The sequence below is a fragment of the Ylistrum balloti genome, unplaced genomic scaffold (assembly GCF_031769215.1).
Source record: "Ylistrum balloti isolate Yb309-2 unplaced genomic scaffold, AGI_CSIRO_Ybal_v1 Utg370108, whole genome shotgun sequence".
In the NCBI taxonomy this organism is placed as follows: domain Eukaryota; kingdom Metazoa; phylum Mollusca; class Bivalvia; order Pectinida; family Pectinidae; genus Ylistrum; species Ylistrum balloti.
In genome coordinates, this window is record NW_026782131.1 from 128,977 (window position 1) to 146,626 (window position 17,650).

The window sequence follows — 17,650 nt, forward strand, 5'->3', positions numbered from 1 at the left end:
AAATAATTTGTAGATAATTGAGTATAAAACAAGGTTTTTGTAAAAGTTTTGTTTCGTGATGGTATTGGCTGGAAGTAGAAATAGAAGGTTAATGTTAACTATCATAAATAGCTTCAAGGTCATATTTGATATGGTGATGTAGGTTCCCAAGTTTGGAATGAAGTAGAACAGTAGAGCATCAGATATTGATAAGAGAATAGTGACTCCATGTATGTACTTAGCAGGTACCCTTACAGAAACTCATAGCAGGCATAACCACAAACACCTAGAAATCTACATTAATCTTACTTAAGCCCTACTGAAATTTAGAGCAATCTTGTTCACTAATACACTTTCATAAATTTATTGAAGGTTTATCCACCAAAGCCCTGCAAAAATGTATAACAACCTTATCCACTAATACCCAAAAGAACTTTGTTGTAACCTTATCTGTTAAAACTGTACAGAAACCTATAGCAACCTTATCCACCAATAAAACACTGTTAAATGACATTCAATGTACTGTATTTTCAAGGCTATATACTGCACCTGAGTATAAACAGCAGTTAGTTTTTAGTGATTTTTCTGTTAGAACCACATGTAAGATGCACCAGAATATAAGCCGTACCCTTTCTTACGTTGTGGTAACCATTATGTTGACCAAAGTTCATTGATATAACAGACAACAGAAGGCATTGATTTATCAAGATCGTCACTGAAACATTTAATAAAAGTTTGCAAATGAATTATACACAGATATGCCTTTATTTCATTGATGTGTTTGAAAAACGTAAAATAGCAATTATCGAACTCATTTAGCTTGGGAGCCTTCAAAGATTGCCTATGCACAGATATTGGGCCTGACGTTATGTATGGTTTACTTAACAATATCTCCATTGGTGTCTGTAGCGAAGGCCCTTGTATGCTGACAACATTCTTACAATCCCTTATTATTACTTGTTAGTTACATGAAGCCATTCTTATCATAAAGAAGCATGACAGTTGTTCTAGAATTTGACCCGATGACCTATTGATCCCAGGATGCAACAGGCTATTGTAAACTTCCGCTACTGCTTTCGAAGCATCCACGTAAGTTCAGAAGATATTAATTATAGTGATTCATTTTAAAAGGTATGATTAAATAAGTCAACGAGAATATTATTTTCATTTCAATCTTAAAATCATCATGTATATGATTGCAAACGACAGTTCTAGATGATCTGTTTCAATCACAAACACGTGATGGACAGGTACTCATAAAAAATTAGGTACCAACGTCTCGTACTATTGTATCCTTGGCTTAAATTACTGTTTTTTATCCTTTCTGGAAACGTGGCATGTTACATCAACCAAACTTATTCGGGTGCGAGGTCACGCAGGCCAACAGTACATGTGATACACCTCGACAAAATGGTCGTTCCAAAATACATTATGTTCCAGAATCGATTTCCGGATGATGCTCTTCATTTTTGGCTAGGCTGCACATTGTGCAAATCTGGGTTATAGTATGGTTAATGTCGGGCAGGTGGGGAAAAGGGGTACAAGTTTTGTAGAATCAACTCCTCCCAGAGTTTTTTATGCAGAAGCTGGAAACTTTGTAGGATGTTTATATATATGTTGAAGATGTGTACCTCCTATTATGGATTTATTCTGGACATTTTTCTGGATTTTCCAGGCTTTGGAACTTAGTTATTTTAACAGTCTGCTGTGGAAAATCCAAGATGATACCCTTAACTGTCTTATAAATACCATACAATATTGCACTCGTCCCACAACCCGTCCAGTTGTGGCTTTGGCCCCATTTTTTTATTATGCTGCTGATTTTTTTTTCATCCACATATAAGCTGTACTGGTATATAAGTCGCATGCCCGGCTGCCAAGGAACAAAACTGCGGTTTATAACATGGAAAATACGGTATTCACATCGCTTGATAATGATAGTGTTGATAATGAAATTGAAGACTATCATTTTACTTGACTTATTAACACTTATGTAAGAAACATATATATATAGTGTTGTTAGCATGATGATGTTGTTTATCAATGTATTACAAGATGTAATACAGGTACTCCAAGATGTTCACCTGGTAAATAAAGCCTGTATACAACACATTCTGTATGATTAATGATTTCCAGGTATGTCGTACTAACCTCTATGGCATGCGTTGTCCATGCAATCCCAAACCGTGACCAAAGCAATATTGTAATCTTGAAGATTGAGTAAAGCTTTTATCATATGTAAAAATTTGTATGTAACATTTCTCACCAGCCTTGATCCTGCTAGATTTATTTCCCTTGTTAAATTCATTTATGATATTGTCACAATACAAGAGTTATCTTTCTTAGGACAAGATTGTATAGGTGTACATAGTGAAAGTGATTTGGAGTCTGTCTCTAAAACAGACCAAGACAGATCAATATTTTATACTGTAGGATTTGTGAACCTAATTTTACTAGCAGTAAGAAATTATCTAGTTCTCATTTTGACAGAAAACAGTGCAGAAAGGGAAACTGTTCCAGCACTAATACAGACAAAGGATTAGATGATAGTGATGCGACCTTGCAGGACTGACATAAATTTCATAGAGATAGACATTGATGTAACACTGCAGGCTCTGTTTATTGTTACCTGAAGCAAAGATAATTTTCTGTTATGTAAAATTTCTGCAGAACTGTAAAGCATTCTATGCTATCGATTATTATAAAACCTGGATATCTTCACTGTCAAACATGTTGTTTTAAAGTTCAAATTTTAAAGTTTAATTATCAAAACAAAATATAAATTTGTTGTATTTCTTTAAGAACACTTGATTTTTGTAATTTTTTCCTCTAACAAAGTTACAAATCTATTTATCACTATTTGAAACTAAACAAGTCCTGAGAAACATTTTTTTAATACTTTGAATTGTAGTATTGGGGCATAACGTTGGAGACAATCAATTGAAACCTTGTCACCATTGATTAAGATGACAGAACTATAGGAAGGGAGATCACTCTCGCTGTCACCTCATAGTCAGAATAAAAAATGGCCAAAACCAATCATGAAAAGGTGACTGAAGTCTGAAGGGTTCTGACTATCTGCCTGCAAATTTATTCTTAGCTCTTTCACGGTTGATTGTGACCAAGGCCAAGGGTAAAAATACCCTGAACCTTTTGATGAGATGAGATATTGTGTCTCTATACAGAGACAATTAAATAGAAAAAGATCAGGTTTTGAACTGTTATTTGTAGATTATACTAAAGCTAAACCAACAAAGGTAAATAAACCGATGTGAAAGTTTTTTTTAATCCTTTAACATTCTGTTTGTTAGTGTGCATGATACACACATGAAAATAGATTTTTGAAGACTAATCTTAGTCAAATTGTTAAAAACGAAGCAGTTACGTCACCAAAATTTAAGTGGTAATGTACACTCATTTACATAAAATTATGTAACTCATTACCAAACAAGACAAATACAATAGGAAACAATACAAATACAATACAACAAAATACATATTGTAAACATAATAAATATCATACATTTAATGTACCGGTATATAATAATCTGAGGTTTTTCCTGCATGTGTCTTACAAATCTACTAATATTCAGTTTATTTGGGTTTCAAAAAAAAGTATGTTAAGATCAATTCTGCTTATTATCTGTATGTATTTAGATGATGTTCTGTGTTATATTTGAATATTATTTTGACTTTATTAAACCAAAAATTGATTTTGAAACTGTACAATACTTATCAAAAGTGGTGGAATAGCATTGAATTTTAGCATTATTCAAAAACTTAAGCAGGTTATGATATAACTCAAATATCAGGTTGACCTAATGAAATCAGGTGAGTTGGTGACACAGATTTTTCTAAGATTGTTTGTAGTTTTTTTGTTTTTTAGGATTTCAATATTTATTCAAATTTTGCAGATAATTAATTTCATAAGGGTAGGAAGAAAGACATGCTTAATTCATCAAGTATCTAAATGTCACTGTTTCTTTTGTATTATTTCATAGTAAAGATCCTGCTTAAGCCTAAAAGTTCAGGAAAAACCTGACAGCATACCAATAAACACATGTCCGAGGCTTGTTGTGATTACTCTTTAAGTCTTAATTTGTGCCTGTAATCCAATCGCCCTGCATACCAGAAAGTATCCAAGCAAGGGGTTCAAGGAACTGATCAAACGTTTTCTAAAAGGACGGCATTGACTCTGTTTTAGTATCTATATTTCATAGTAATGAGTATTTATTGAGTTTTTAGGATAATCCTGCAGCAATCTTTTATTGGAAACCTTAATTAAAGCTCTGCTACATGTTATTTTCTAATCCTTGTCCTGCTGCACCTAATATGTCACCTTTTGAATGGAGAATTATTCCGTCAGAGAAAATTTCTTTTGAGTTCTTCAATCTTGACTTAAATCCCTTTAACTCACTTCCGTTATTGCATTTTTGTCAATTATTTTTGTATCTAATCAGTAAAATTTAGTTTAAACATTCATTAGCAAAAGGAAATGGCTGTTTGATTTGAAACCTGTAAAGCTTAAGAAATTAAAGTACTGGAGTTGAACTTGGCACATCATACATTGACACGCCTTCATATAGCTGCCTGTTGTGTGCTCTGTGATCATATGTAGTGGCTTAGCCATGATTCTGTCTTTGTCTTACTATGTTACATCAGAATCCACTAAAGTACTATACCAATGATATTGTGCTGCTCAAAAATGTCACGATAGCTATCTTTAGGCAGTGGAAAGTACTTGTTACCCATGAGTGAAAAATTTAATGAGATGACTGGCTATGAGGTACTTGTGACATTGAAGTGTTACTTCTACTGAACATGTCTAGTATGTAAAGAGTACTATAGAAGGCAGACACTTGTCATATGATTGACTGTCACCATGATTACCTAAACCTAAACAGTATGTGACATGGCAGAGAATTTTCTTGGGATCTGTCTTGATTCATATAAGAAAATAAAATGACCAACAGGTGGCCATCTTGTATTTCGACAGTGATATTTTGTTTTTTCTATTTCTAGACAATTTGTTACTGTTTTTTCTGTAGAAGTACTGGATGGATCGTTCCCAAATTTCATATGTTGGTTTTCTTTGGTTTCTTGTTTTTGATATTGATTTTAAGACTAATAAAAAAAACAAAAATGGTTGAAAGACAGCCATCTTAGATTTTGACTATCAAAATTTGTTATGGACGTTTTACTTAAGAACTTGATGGATCTTTCTCAAATTTCATATGAAGGTTCCCCTAGAATGTTAATTTCATCCTTTAGATTTTCAACTTGTCAGAAAAATGGTATGGCTGACAGGTGGCCGTCTTAAGATTTTAACCTTGCTATTTTAGGGGGAGAACTACAAGGAGTTTTCTCAGATTTCATTGATAGGTTCTTCTATGTTACTATTTGTGCCCTTTTATTTTGGAAGACTGATCAGAAAACAAAATGGCTGACAAGTGAACACAGTTAAAAGACTGGTATTTGAAAAAAAGGAATTTTCAAATTCCACATCACGAACAAATAAGGAAAAAGACAGGAAAATATCCAAATGTCACAGACCAAATACAATTGTAGATGCCAAGATCCCTCTGGAATATTTTGTTTAGATTTCAGACACTATTCAGTGAAGGTCAACTTGAAAGACTTAGGAAGTCTTTAACGGTTTTGTTTTGGAGGTGCATAAAAGTGTCTCAGCAGAGTGCAATATATTTTGAAATTAATTTCCTTTTCCTTTCTGAACTTATGTGGAATATTTCATTGTCATCATAAAAATGTATGGTTGGAACAGTAAATATGGTGTTTTCTGTTTTATGGATGTTAGGTGACATCATACAAAGATCACTCGACATGATAGGCATTAGAGTCGTCGAGTGATAGGCATTAGAGTCGTGATCTATAACAGTCAGGGAACATGTTGGTTGTCAGAGATCTGCCAGACAACCTGTATTTTCCAAGTGCACTTAGTGACCTGTGATTGCTCTGGGCCTCCTTATCAGACGAAGAAGTCTTAGCCATTACATTGCTCTGTAATTCTCAGTAATTATAACCGACAGCTAAAAACATAATTCTCCCCTAAATAAGGAACAGAATCTAAATCAGCAGCATACCCTTCTGTAAGATATCCATTCCTTTGTCGTAAACATGTAAAAGTTCATCATCCGTAGGGCGGCAAAGTGATGGTTAATATCATGCATCAGTGGTCTTTCTCCGACATTTGTACAGATACCAAGACACTTGTGGACATATGGATTCATCCAAGGAGATAATAAACTGTATCAGAGGGATTTCAGCTCAAGCGTCCTATCATTATTCACAAACCAATCAAGCGAGAATCTGTATATAACTATTGAAGAGTACCGCTGCCTGAAGGCACTCATCCTGACCCGTGCTTACAGCTACACATTAAATCTACTAAATGGATTGATTATATTTGTTAATCAAGAGTACAATGACAAATTTAAGAGTATAGGTTGTTGACTGGGATGATGATAAGATTTAGGGTATAAAGTCTTCTACATATGTTTCTATAATTGTGTTCATTTGACGGGGAATTCGTAGTTCATACACTGCTGTTTTGTCATGTTTAAACAGCTCACAAATCTTTTGTCGGATTCTAACAGGTAATTATTTGTTTTTGATACATTGATCAATCAGATTTTTTTTTACTTGTGAAATATGTGCTGTGTGATAATTATAATACATATTTATTGATAACTTTCTTGGTGACACTACAAACTATTAAACCCTTCCTTGTTTACAGTGATGTTATTAATTATGATAAAAACTTCTTTATTTGTAATATTTCTGTATCTACAATGTTATCATTTGTAAACGCTATCGTCATATGTAAATAATGGATTTACTTTTAGAAACTGTTCGATTGGAACTCGTTGAACACTTTATGTAGTAGCAGGTTTGAATCTTGGTTTGAATCTCATGTGGTATTGAAGGTCTAATATGATACATGAATCCATGGATTAATATTGTGTTTTACATTTGTATTTATTATGATTTGTCCTAGATTGGGTTTATATTTACAATTATGTGAATCATTAGATTTTAGTTTATTTTTAGACTTATGATATCCCAAGTATATTTTTATCTTTCATAAAGGAAATCAATTAAGCTTTTGTGTATTAGACTAGAGAGGAACTTTCATTAAGTTATTGTCATCACAAGGATCAGTGTTTATCATGGATTATCATAGATTTCTTGTCGTTTACTAGAACATCTCATACCTGAAACGTGGGAGTAACATATGTTAGTTGCTCATCACGAACAACTGGATTATAGTCTTCAAGAATGTCATCATGCAAACTTTCCTGTCATCCTCTCTTACACACCCTACACTGAAAATAAAACATTAATTATGATCTACTAGGCATTTGCTGTTGTTAAAATTTGCTTAAACAATCTTTATCACTACTTTATCAAATCTTCATTACATCTGTAGATGTTGAGAGTTCAGGTGGTCTTAGTTAACAATGGCTAGTGGAAATTTCCCTTCATTTGAGCAGTAGAGCGTCTGGTAAAAGACTGAAGGGTTGCTAGTTTGAACCCCAGCGAGTGCAATGTGTTTTTAATTACTTCTTATTAAACATGTGAATGTAGATTCGTCTTGAATAAATCTTGTTAAATGAATTGTTGAAGTGATCAGGACAATAAAATATCATTTGGCTGGTAATTCTAATGAACAGATATAAAAGCCCCTGTCAGATTTACACTGTAAAGAATCTATAGACAGGACAGATATGTAAAAAAGTCAATGTTACACAGTATCATGCTACCTTCAAATACACAACTTTTCTTGAATTCCCGTGAGCTGAGATATATTTGTATAATGTATTACATGGACTGGATAAAGCAGTTAGAAAAGAGGATAGATGAATGTAATCCTAATTAGATAGACTACAACCTGATCTCTAGCTGTTGTGTCTTATGACCAATGGTTACTGTAGGTACATATTAATGAATAAGGTTGAGGATCTCTGTCTACATCTCAAGTCTCAACAGGAAAAACAGAATTTTCTGATTTGGTATCAAATTAATTGCAACTTTTACATGGTGTTCAGATCAACTGGGAATAAACACACACACATGTATGGAAACATCTAATTGAACACTGGCACCACTCGTAAAGGAATGGAAGGTATCTCATAGTGTGACCAAGTTTTATCTTGGTGCAAAAGTCCTTAATATTTTGCAATTTTGATGGGAACAACAACAAAGCTAATTACAGTGGCTTAGCTTTATTGACAGATTTGCTAATGTAACAGTGGCTAGTCTTGTCAAAAGAGTGGCTAACTACATTGTCTGATTTTGTTTACAGTGGCTATTATTAAAGTAGCAAGTTTTGTTGATAGAGTGGCTAATTACAGTGGCTATTCTTGTAGACAGAGTCTTTAATTACAGTGACAAGTCTTATCACCAGAATTTCTAATTACAGTGGGTAATCTTGTTGATAGAGTCTTTAATTACAGTGACAAGTCTTGTCACCAGAATTTCTAATTACAGTGGGTAATCTTGTTGATAGAGTCTTTAATTACAGTGACAAGTCTTGTCACCAGAATTTCTTATGCAGAGGTTTGGTTTTGTTGGCTAAAAATTGGGATATCATTGGTAGATTTGGAATGACATAAAAATTCTTAATTTTACTCAAAACCTAGCTTATGTGGGGATAAAAACATGGAAACAAAGTTAAGATGTAACTGGATGTCCAGATATATTAGTCTGTTAAAATTTGTGCTTTTTCTTTGTCTGTTGTCTAAAACATTACCCAGTAAATTGCTGTGCTTAAAAATTATTTTCTTTATTTCATATTTTTAATTGTCAATTTGGGCAAGCAAATTTACCATTACAGAAAGCTCCTTTAGTTTTGAAAGTGTGCAGACTAGGTAAAATTTGTGTGTAACATTTTACATAACCAATAAACTTCTCACAGATTGCATGAGAAAAGGGTTTGTGTTCTAAACAAGAATTCTTACAACAAATTATGAATGTTATGGTGTATGGTGCCGGATTAAGTCAAAATTATACTGATTTGTGAAGCTGGCGTTTTACTGCCAAAAACTTATTGGTCAAAAAATCTGTTGTCTCAGCCAATTATAGAGTCTTTACACCTTGATGAGGAGAAAGGTCAGAGGCCATGTAGGCTTTGTTGTCTTACTGTGGTTAACCAGTTAAAACACACACTGGCGTTATTTCTGTGGAAACTGTTATATATTGGAACAATTTTACGACACCCATTGTATGGCACTTAAATGGCACAGTATCATGCATATCAGGGAGTACTGAGTTCATCTAATATTGAGTTGTCTACTGACAGCAGAAAACAGGAAGATAGGTTAATAGTAAATCTGACATGACTGTAAATACTTTGACTGTGGAAAATCACAAAACACGTATAGTATAAAAGACTGAAAACCTCCAGTCAGTGTAACAAATGTAATTAGTAATTTGCATGGGAAGGATGAATCTTTCCTGAAGATTTCTAGTAACTGAAATCATGATAGGATTGTGCCTCATAATACTGTGATGTCACAGTGATCATCAGGTAATAGTGTTACCACATAAACAAAGTGACATTGTGACAACACAAAGAGCACATTAGATACAATTTTTATGACATAGTGATGTCATCAATTAATGCAACATTAAATGCAGTTAAGACATTTAAGACCTAAACATAACTCTATTTTCAGCCCAACACCTGGAGATGGTAGACTAAGTCAGTGATCCATCATCTATTCATATAAAATCCTTGATCTTGCAATTTCTTGGGAAATCCAAAAGGATATTTATCAAACTTCCTGTAATGGGTTCGTGTCGCTTCATAATTGTGTCCATTCAATTTTCAGACTGACAGTGAAACCAAGTGGCTGACAGACTACAGTTTTTAATTAATTGTGGCATTTAAAAATTCTTATTACTAATTCTCGAAAAGTAACAGAGGGATATTTCCCAATTTTAATATGTATGTTCTCTGTGGTCCCTAGTTGTGCCCATTTGATTTTGAAGACTGATCAGTGAAACAATATGGCCGAAAGGTTGCCATCTTGTATTTTGACAGGTAAAATTTGTTATTGTATATCTTGAGAAGTACTGGAGGGATAGTTTTCAACTCGATGTGTATTTCCCCATGTTCTCTATACCATGGATATGCCCATATTATTTTGAGACTGATAATTGAAACAACACAGCAAGCCATCTTGGATTTTGACAATTAAAGCTTGTTATCACTCTTTCTCAGAGAGATCCTGTTCAATCTTTCTTAGATGTCATATGTAAGATTCTTTTGTTATCAAATGATAAAAAGGAAAAGAGAAAAGTAGAGGGAAGATCTGTCTTGCATAGAACCAGTTTAGATCATCATTCAATAGTTGATGTCAATATCCCACTGCGATGTCTTGTTGATTGTTTAGAAATCTCATGAAAACTTCACACATTTAGTCAAAATAATAACTTCTTGGCTACAATCACTACCCCAGTAATGTGAAAATGCTCTCTATTTTGCGAGGCTGTTGCTGAATATTCTCAGTAAGTTCCTCACGAAAGCGGTTTTACATTCGTGTCAACATGCAATCTCACATGTTATTAATGTCTTACACAACCCGTTGTATGGTATATACGTTTAAATCAATCTAAATGATGAAAATTGTACTCATGTTTAGCATATTCAGTCAATTTTATGTGTTTGTCTATGAGACTATCAATTACAGCTTGTATATCCTGTGTACATAAAATGTGAATCGCTGCTAACAGTAAATATCAGAGTAACTGGGAAATGTTATAATGAAGTTTATGGAGTATTATCTGTTAAGTGGAAAGATTAAATGGCATTAATCAATGTATTGGTCATAACCAGAGGCAATCTGTCATCTGATTGGTATCACTGGGGCCAGCTGAGGTACCTAGTGTATGTACATGATCTAAATGGTAAGTGATGGACAGAGATCTATAAACACATTGAATCAGAGGCACTGTCATTATGGAAATCAGTGACTTGTGAGTAGATGTTATACCATCATTGTGGTAATAGAGACTCAGATCTGGGGTAGAGATTATACCATCATTGTGGTAATATTGACTCAGAGGTAGATGTTATACCATCATTGTGGTAATGGAGACTCCGATGTAGGTGTTTTACCATCATTGTGGTAATAGAGACTCCGATGTAGGTGTTATACCATCATTGTGGTAATAATGACTCAGAGGTAGATGTATAATTACCATCAACCTGGTAATATTGACTGAAATCTGAGGTAGAGATTTTACCAACATTGCGTTAACAGTGAATCACAGTTAGATGTTATGCTCTCATTGTATTCAATATCTTATGTCAGAGTTTGTAGTCAGTATATTTCTATCTGGTTATCATTGATGTGCCAATAAATCCATCTCTATATTCCCTTCTGGCAACTTAAATATGGGTAAAGGGAGACAATCTCTGCACTGTTAAAGATAGTGTTTTGATATTATGCTTCTGTGTGTTTATACAACAATCATTGTGGATATGTACATATCATTGTGTTAACCTGAAGAAGTGATATTGCTATTTTACAGTATTCATGATAATATCCTAATCCCTTAATGATTACACAAGTCCCCTCCTCCTCTCACTCTTCTCTCAAGAAACAATCTTTATTACCAAGTGATGTTGTAGGAATATTGTTTTTTCTTTTTATGTTCCAACATTTTCTTATACTTTTTAAAAATATATATCAGAAAAAAAAAATATTTCTCTGCCCGGCAGATATCAGAAAAATAACATTTCTGTGCCCCACACATTTTCTTTGTATGTCCAATGTTGATGGCAAACAATTTCTGTCTTATACTTTTTAAAAACTAAATATATCAGAAAAAAAAATATTTCTGATTCTGACCCTAAACCGGATTCTGACCCTAAACCTTGGGTAAATGATGATTCTGACCCTAAACCTTGGGTAAAACATGTTCTGATTCTGACCCCAAACCTTGGGTAAATTCTTTGTATGACCCTAAACCTTGGGTAAATGAGTGTTCTGGCAAACCTTGGGTAAAATTTCTGTCTCTGATTCTGACCCTAAACCTTGGGTAAATGAGTGTTCTGATTCTGACCCTAAACCTTGGGTAAATGAGTGTTCTGATTCTGACCCTAAACCTTGGGTAAATGAGTGTTCTGATTCTGACCCTAAACCTTGGGTAAATGAGTGTTCTGATTCTGACCCTAAACCTTGGACCCTAAACCTTGGGTAAATGAGTGTTCTGATTCTGACCCTTGGGTAAACTAAACCTTGGGTAAATGAGTGTTCTGATTCTGACCCTAAACCTTGGGTAAATGAGTGTTCTGATTCTGACCCTAAACCTTGGGTAAATGAGTGTTCTGATTCTGACCCTAAACCTTGGGTAAATGAGTGTTCTGATTCTGACCCTAAACCTTGGGTAAATGAGTGTTCTGATTCTGACCCTAAACCTTGGGTAAATGAGTGTTCTGATTCTGACCCTAAACCTTGGGTAAATGAATGTTCTGATTCTGACCCTAAACCTTGGGTAAATGAGTGTTCTGATTCTGACCCTAAACCTTGGGTAAATGAGTGTTCTGATTCTGACCCTAAACCTTGGGTAAATGAGTGTTCTGATTCTGACCCTAAACCTTGGGTAAATGAGTGTTCTGATTCTGACCCTAAACCTTGGGTAAATGAGTGTTCTGTGTTCTGATTCTGATTCTGACCCTAAACCTTGGGTAAATGAGTGTTCTGATTCTGACCCTAAACCTTGGGTAAATGAGTGTTCTGATTCTGACCCTAAACCTTGGGTAAATGAGTGTTCTGATTCTGACCCTAAACCTTGGGTAAATGAGTGTTCTGATTCTGACCCTAAACCTTCTGACCCTAAACCTTGGGTAAATGAGTGTTCTGATTCTGACCCTAAACCTTGGGTAAATGAGTGTTCTGATTCTGACCCTAAACCTTGGGTAAATGAGTGTTCTGATTCTGACCCTAAACCTTGGGTAAATGAGTGTTCTGATTCTGACCCTAAACCTTGGGTAAATGAGTGTTCTGATTCTGACCCTAAACCTTGGGTAAATGAGTGTTCAGCTTCCGAAGGGTCCATTGTTCCTTTGAGTTCTCTACCTGCTGTGACAAAATATCTATCAAAAAATGATTTAATGAAATAGAATGTAATAGTAGCTTTATAATGAATCATATTTAGAATCAATTTCAGTCTAATGTATCATCTATTGTTCAGTGTTTTATAAAATGATATACAGAATTTTATTACACTGAGTACCATTTGGAAGTCGTGAACTAACTGTTTTAATGGAATCTGACAATAGAGCTGCATTTTGAACATAGAAACGTTATGTAACTTATCACCGATGTATACAGATATAGTGATGTATTTTAAGATTGTTATCTATATTAAGTACAGATGTACATACTAAGTCATCAATATACAGCTGTTGATACATGTATGTATATGTGGGAGTAAGAATAGCCCCAACTTATTTGTCATTGGAAGGTCAAAGTTCATCTGATGTTACACAAGCTGTTGCCCAAACATTAACTACATGTAACAGAGACTGCCCTGTTTTTTATTGTCAGACCTGTGTGGACTGAAGCAACAGCATGCTAATATTGATATATAGTGTTACTGTTTGGTTTTCAGATAAGCCTGGTACATAGTGATCTGTTTTGGACTTACAATGCATATATGCTGTCAGTGTTTGAGGTCAAACAATTACATCTTTGTGTTGTATGTCTCTGGAGACTGACGTGACTGTCAACTTAAGGATATATGCTACATATATTATGTATACACAAGACTTTTCAAAAGACTTACATGCAAAAAAATTAGAATATACCTTTTATGAATGTGCAAATCTATGGTTTAGGCATTGCTTTATAGAGATGCATCAGAAAGTATGAAAACGTTCCCCAACTTGTCAATTATTATATAATAGTTGATACAGAAAATAAAGAAGATCAAGCTACAAATTACATTGGCTAATGTTAGATATCACTTTCACATTTCTTTAGGTGGTATTTGTTTTTAATATGTCAGTTTTACAAAAGCATTGTATTTATGTCTTTTGAACTCATGCAAATATTCCTGGTGATACAAATATTAAATACTCATGTAGGAAATCTTTTAATAATCTTTTGGTTTTTGGATTTCAAATTAATGTTAATCATGGAGCTTTTGTACCTTTTTTCGTTAAAGAGTAGCACAAGGGGAGATAAGTTTGTGCTACATGAATACTTCCTGTAATAATTGTGTTTTCCTTGCTGTTGTAGCATTATCAATGGACTGCTGGACAGGTAATATCTGTGGTGTATGTTGTTGGTGAATCCCCTTTGCATGTTTGTTGTATTGTCCTGTAGCTTACATGTATTACATTCTTCTTCTATCAATCCTGGACTCAAAATGAAATACAAGTTAGAGCAGATATAACTGTCTAAAAGCCATTTTTTGTCCTGGAAAGTTAACCACTTCATAATGTGAAATAAAACATTGGTCTTACGAAGATGGGTATACATTATGTCATAGAAATTTTAGAAAATTTACACTTCGTACACAATTTTTTATATTCAACTATAATGTATGACGAAATCAATTGTTCCCATTACACTGTGCATTGTTTATGGTAGATCTGTGTGAGTTTTCTCTCAAGGCAATCATCTTCTGGAGAGTAACTGATGTGATTTACAGATGGATTGTATGACATGCTATAGAGTGATATGTGTACCTTCAGCTAGATTAGGTTCACATTGATCAGTTTAACCTTGTTCACATTTGAAGACTAAATAGATGTGATAATACAATTATACATGACGGAAATGAAACACAGTAGATGCCCTTTTGAACAAATGTCAAGGATAACATCGATCTGTTGGAGAGAAAATAAAATAAAAAATAAAAATGTTATTCTCAACTGAAATCTATAATTTGTTTCCAGAACCAACTCATTGACCAAAGTAACCCAATTTGTCTAGGACCTTTTTGATCAAATCAATGTTTAATGAAAATCTTTTTTTAAAAAATCTATTTTCCCTCAAACCAAAATTGAATTCCTTCTGTTGATAGACAGAAAAGTTGTAAACAGGGGGCTTTTATCTGAAACGTACAGTAGAGCAGGGATTGGTGGACAGATTAAGGAATTTTAGGAGTTCAGTAAAAGGTGGGTGCATTTTGGAATAAACAAGAAAACCTTGAATTGCATTAGAATGAAAATAAACCCGTATTATCAAAGTTGAGTAATGTTTTAGGAGAGAAATGAAACTCAGGTTGTGATGATATTCTGTGGTGTTTTCACAGTGTAATTAAACCTGAAACTAAAATCACACTTTTGTTTGATATTCACGGTTTGTTTACCTTACATGTGTTTAGTGTTAAGGAGAATATTTGTTACTGAGTAAAGACTGATCACAAAACATTTTATATACATTGTTCAACAAACACAACAACCTGTTAAACACTGTACAAAAACAGCATTTACCTCAGTGTGTGTCATCTTTACTAAAGACAACACACAGAACTGTGTGTCAGTGATACCATAGATATCACACAGAGATGTCAGACAGTATGTACCAAAGTGTGTGTCACTGATACCTGAGATATCACACAGAGATGTCAGACAGTATGTACCAAAGTGTGTGTCAGTGATACTATAGATATCACACAGAGATGTCAGACAGTATGTACCAAAGTGTGTGTCACTGATACCTGAGATATCACACAGAGATGTCAGACAGTATGTACCAAAGTGTGTGTCAGTGATACCATAGATATCACACAGAGATGTCAGACAGTATGTACCAAAGTGTGTGTCAGTGATACCATAGATATCACACAGAGATGTCAGACAGTATGTACCAAAGTGTGTGTCAGTGATACCATAGATATCACACAGAGATATCAGACAGTATGTACCAAAGTGTGTGTCAGTGATACCATAGATATCACACAGAGATGTCAAATGATGTATCAGAGAGTGAATCAATGTTAAATACATAACACACAGAAATGTTTCCACAATGTCAGCTGGTGTTATCAGCAATTCAAAAAAACAAAACAAGAAATACGTAGTTATAAGCAATCATCTGTATTATACTGGCACCCTAATGACATTTTACAGCAGGACACTGAGACAGATTCTGGTGGTAATATTAGTTTGAAACACTAGTACTAAAATGATAATGATATACAATCTACTATTGAGTATTTCTGAATGATGGCAAGTGTCAATACAGGACAGACACTATACTGTACATTCAGACAAATACTGGCCATTCAGAAAAAAATAAGGACAAAAGATAATGATTAGCACTCAGGCAATGGACAAAAAATACCACAATAAACATATTGACACACCATCATACAAGGAGATTAACATTGTATAATTATCATTACCATTTTACCACGGTCAACACCAAACTTATTGTACACAGTGATATATGATATTAAGTAAATATACATGGATGATGTCATCATAATTTCATTGAACATTGTTACTGACATTTGTTATAGATAATAAATGACATTTAGCGCTCTATAGGAATCATTATTGACACACAACCAACACATGGTTTGTCAGTATGAACTGCACAATCTCAATCAGTTGTACTGTGAACGATGATAGATCCCTTGGGAGCCTACCATCATACAACGAACATGATTACAGACCCAAAGGGAGCTCAGATAATCATACACAGTATTCTGTAAGACCAGTTGTATGTTTGGTTTTTCTTCAATCAATTTAGGAAAATTGCATCTTGGTAGTAAATGTGTGATTAACAATTTGTATGAGGTCTGGCTCAGCCAGTCAAGGTTCTCTGTGTCCAGTTATATCAATATCCTGTGTCGTCTTAATCTGATTGGACATTTCATGACTGTTAAACCAGGTCGCCTTGTAGGCAGACCTGTGTGTGACAATTGCTTTCTGTCTGTGTAGTATATGTAATGGTATAGGACAGAAGGAACTATCTTTCTCTTCTTTATATTTCTACTCAATGACTTCCCAAAATAAGTATGAACTAAGTACAAGCTTCAAAAATTGAATGACCGTTCAAGGTTAAAAAACGACTTTCTGGAAAACATTGTACAATTTCCCACAATTAAGACCAAACTGTTTGTTCTAAGCCTTTTGAGCGTTTTCTGATTTCCTTGTCTACAGAGACAGGTGTCTGAGACTTAATGGATTCCAGTCACCTAGTCTCTATTTACCTGTGTATGACAATATCAATTTCCTGTGTTCCAAGTTAAGTGTAAAAGCAATACTATAATGAAAATGATAAAGCCTTCCTGTCTGTTTCTCAACAGACAATTGACATGTGGTTGCTGTGAATTGGATGAGTATGGCTCTGTACAATGTAACCAATTGATTCTCATAGAACATGCTACAAAACTTTCAATTTCAAATTCCAAACTTCTTTATAAAGAAAATGGTTTCTTTTTCCCAAATTGAAGTCTTTTTTCAGGCTTCAGTAATTATGATTTTTTTTCCACAAATGTCGAATTTTGTATAAACAATTTTTTGATGAGCTTGGTGTGACATGTACTGTTTATGAATGCAAATTTAAGTGATTTTTCTTGTGATATTTATCACTCATTATCATCTTCTTTCTTAAAACAACAGATAAGATTTTGTCCAAATGAAACATTGCATTCATACACCATGGAAATTCATTTTATTTTT